At 38.2% G+C, this 4,450-nt stretch overlaps 1 pseudogene; it reads right to left on the reverse strand.

The window, feature by feature from the left end:
* Positions 1-915: 915 nt before the first annotated feature.
* On the reverse strand, positions 916-3,985 carry LOC102121712 (heterogeneous nuclear ribonucleoprotein A3 pseudogene; annotated as a pseudogene).
* Positions 3,986-4,450: the final 465 nt, after the last annotated feature.

Consider the following 4,450-nt stretch of genomic DNA (forward strand, 5'->3'; position numbering starts at 1 on the left):
TTACTTGCAGACAAACCCAATCTAAATGATGCAAATAAAACATTTCTATTATCACATGCCATAAATAATGATGTATTCATACAGTATAATTCTGGGCATTTTAGAAATATTTACAAAAATTGTCACAATAACATCACCTTTCAGGTAGTTAAATGGCATATAACTTTCTGTAATGAATTTAGAACAATTTTTCTACAGGAAAATGGAGGGAAAATAAAATATTATCTACATGTAACACCCACTTTGGGGAATAAGTTGTATGCTTTGAACTTCTTGTAAAACCAATCTAACATAATAATTTAAGACATTAAAGTTAGTTATTCAAACATTGATAGTGATAAATATAGCAGTTGTATGCATTCCTCCTCCAGGTAATCAAGACATTCTGGTTTTTTGATGTAAATTATTTTTTAAACATGCAGTTCATTTAGCAATACATGTATTGACAGCTGCACCTTCAAAAAAACTTAAAAAACCAGGGAACACAACATTAACTTGTTACTAAACTAAAAGAAACTTAGCTGAGATAGTGTTTCGGAAATCGCTAGGGAAATAGCCTGTTCTTTGAAAAGAAAACAAAAGCATTTACTGGAGCATAAAATTAAATTCATTATTTGGCAAATTTCTTGCTAAAATACCATGTCCACAGGCATCTCTGTCCCAGCAATTCTGTTTTGTTGTGAATTATGTAGAACTTATTTTAATGTGTTTGCTTTACTTAAAAAAAGGAATGAATTATAGTAATCTTTTCATCATGCTTGCCTCACCGGAGGGGAGCTCTTAGGAGAGCTGTTCCGGGTGTAAGAGTCCCATCACAATCCTTCCGCCTTTCTGAAACGCCTGTGCAGGATCTTGAGGGCCTCTGGCCAGCGTTATTTTTTTTTAATCTCCCCCATTCCTTTAAACTTAATTTATATGAATAAAAGAACCTGAGACAATTTAGCTCAATTTTAATATTTTCCAAGCATTATTTTGACCAGGTAGCCAGGTTTAAGTAATGAACATTGACAGTGTCCATTATATAACTACACTTGAAGTTATTAAGGACTTAACCATTTTCTAATGCTAGCCTATTTTCTACATTGCTTTTCACATATATGCCCATTAAAAAATGGAATGTCTGTTACATTTATTGGTTTGTGAGTGTTTCTAGAAAACTGCAGTACGTGTGAAGGCCAATTTCCATGCTGGCATTGCATGCATCCAAATATTAACGCACAGAGGCACAGAATTAGAGAAAGAAGAGAGCATATTCAAACACTAGCATGCCCCATTTCCCTTTTTATTGCTTGTTTGCTTAGTACTTCTTAAAACAAAAAGAAATAATTGAACTCAACGTTCAATTACCAAAGAAAGAGTAACAGCAGGGCACATACTCAGGGCTCGAATGAAATTGTAAGCACAGTAGACATTGGTATAACCTTATTATCCAAAACTCTTCTCAACCAGGGCCTTCCAAACAAATTGGTAACAATATGATTTATGTTGAAATATACACAATAAATAACAATGTGTTCTTTGGGAATTTAAGAACTCAGACTATCCAAATTTGAATTCAGGTCTGTAGGAAGTGAGAAGCCTGTACTAAGCAACTGTGCCACATTTCTGCTGCAGTTAGGTTATTTTGGACAATTATACCTAAACCATCCTTGGTTTCATCCAGCAAAATATATAGAGTACAAACAGGAAAGCATGCCAGCCGGTTAGGGGTTTAATAACGCATGGTTTTTATTCTCTTGCTCTGAAAACTTGTATCAAAAAAAATTTAAATTAAGGAAAATAACTCAAGATTTATGGGCCTCATGTGCTTTAAAAAAGAAAAGAAAAGTACCTACTAATTTGCTCAGATATAGCAGGCTTAATGGTTCCATATTTTGAAAAGCTGTTAAGAATGGTTTCTAACGCAGGAGAGGGAAAACATCCACTATCCCTTTTCAGAATTTAAATGGAGGGCAGAAGCATTCTTTACACCCAAAACCTATGGCAGCAGTTCAAATTTGACCAAGGTAAATGTAGATGGAGATGTTCTAAACACAGCTAGGACTCAGCAAGTCTAACACACTAAAATCATGTGATTACATTTTAAATGAAAATGCACAAAAACCAATTAGAAATTTTGAGATTTTTTTCATTTGAAGGTAATCTTAATGCTGTTAAATTCACAAATGCTAATTTAAATACCCAATCCTATTTATCTAAAACACACATTGCAAACACACAAATTATCTATTCTCTCCACATGTCGGCGCCCATTCATACCATGGTTTGGAAATGGGGAGAATAGATTCCCCTTAACCTGCAAGTGCAGTTGTCTCTTTACAGTTAACTTTAGCAAAATTCATACAAAATAGTGATTAACAATGATCTTTACTTGTTAACTCACAAGGAAACACCTTCAAAACTGCAATTTGTTAAAGTTTCTGCACTAAAATGTAGAAAAACTGAACTAAACAAATAACAAAATGTTAAAAATTCCTTAATTTTTTATTTCTGGTACCACTACCACAATTTACAGGGCAATATACCTGATGTAATGAAAAGAAAAAGAAAAAGAAAAAGACAAAGCTACAACAGAAAGTCCTCTGGAATGTACATCGAATTGACACCACATTGCATTAATCAATAGCTGCACTTTGTGCAAACTGTGGCTATGACAGTCCTGAACAAGAAGAGTTTCCTGTTTAAGCTGCAGTAACTTTTCTGACTATGGATCATTGTTTCTTCTGTGGCAGATTTCTACAATTCCTCTAATGCATTTGGGGCAACTGTCTCAAAGTAACCTGCAGCTTTCCTGACAACTCCTTGATCTCTCTCCTTCTAAGAGTTGTAGCCCTTTTCTGCTGTTTTAAGAACCTCCTGCTACCATATCCACCACTTCCACCACCAGATCCATAACCACCACCATAGGGATTGCCTGAGCTTCTTCTACCAAAACTACCCCCATTCATGGGTCCATAATTTGATTGCTGTTGTCCACTATAATTTCCAAAATCATTATAGTTCCCACCACCACCATAGTTCCCACCGCCAACATTCCGTCCTTCATGGTAACCATCATATCCTCCACCACCTTGGTTTCCATATCCTGGTCCACCACCACCATAGGCCCCTTTACTACTATAAACAGGACCACCGCCATAGTTGCCACCATTACCTCCAAATCCATTATATCCACATCACCTCCTCCATAACTACATCTCCTGCCCCCACCTCCACCACCATAGCCTCCTCTTCCACCAAAGTTTCCACCACAGCCAAAATTACCTCCACCACTTCCAAAGTTTCCTCCATGACCCATAAAATTGCCAGATCCACCTCCACGACCCCTCTGTGATCCAGCAGACTGCATCTCTTGTTTAGAAAGGGCCTTTTTCACATCACAATTATGCCCATTAATAGTGTGGTATTTCTGAACAAAAATTTTATCAGCTGTATCATGATCATTAAAAGTTACAAAAGCAAATCCTCTCTTTTTTCCACTCTGCCTGTCTTCCATAACTTCTATGGTTTCAATCTTGCCATACTTTTCAAAGTAGTCTCTCAAATTATATTCTTCTGTATTTTCTTTAATACCACCAACAAAAATGTTCTTCACTGTTAGATGGGCACCAGGCTTTACAGAATCCTCTCTAGAAACAGCTCTCTTTGGTTCCACTACACGCCCATCAACCTTGTGTGGTCGAGCACACATTGCTGCATCCACCTCTTTAACACAAGAATAAGTCACAAAACCAAATCCCCTGGAACGTTTTGTTTGGGAGTCTGTCATTACCACACAATCTGTGAGTGTGCCCCATTTCTCAAAATGTTCTCTTAAACTATCATCTGTAGTTTCAAAGCTCAGACCACCAATAAACAGTTTTCTCAACTGCTCTGGTTCCTTTGGATCATGGCCCTCCTCCCCCTGGCGGCGAGTCGGTCTGGGGGCGAGTCGGGCTGGGGGCGAGTGGGGCTGGGGGGCACCGGGCGGCGGTTTGACCTCCATTTTGAGAGAGGACTCACCTCTTCCAACTCGAGCTCAATATGGGACCCAGAGGAAGGTGACCAGCGTTTTCATTTAGACAACTCTGCCTGGATCAGCACACTTTCCCTCTGCAGTTCAGGACTTAACTCTGAACTTACTTGATAACTTGTTCTGACTTCAGGAAAAACTACATTATCTTGCAGTATGTCAATCGAGCCACTGACAGGGGCCTGAAAATGGCTTTTTAAATGGTGAGATGAGGCCGGTATGTACTTTTGGATCAAAAGTGAAGTAAGGAGGAGCCAGGGAAGATGAGAGTTGCAGGTAATTTTGGTGCTCTAGATGCCCTAGACCTGGGAATGGGGGGAGGGTCAGGGATGCTGGCTGGAAAACATTTTTTCCTGAGCTGTGGACATTTCAATATTTCTCACTCCACATTTCTACCACATTTGGTTATTATTTGAACATGTTTTGCATGTTTTACTT

Source organism: Macaca fascicularis, chromosome 9, assembly GCF_037993035.2.
Source record: "Macaca fascicularis isolate 582-1 chromosome 9, T2T-MFA8v1.1".
NCBI lineage: Eukaryota > Metazoa > Chordata > Mammalia > Primates > Cercopithecidae > Macaca > Macaca fascicularis.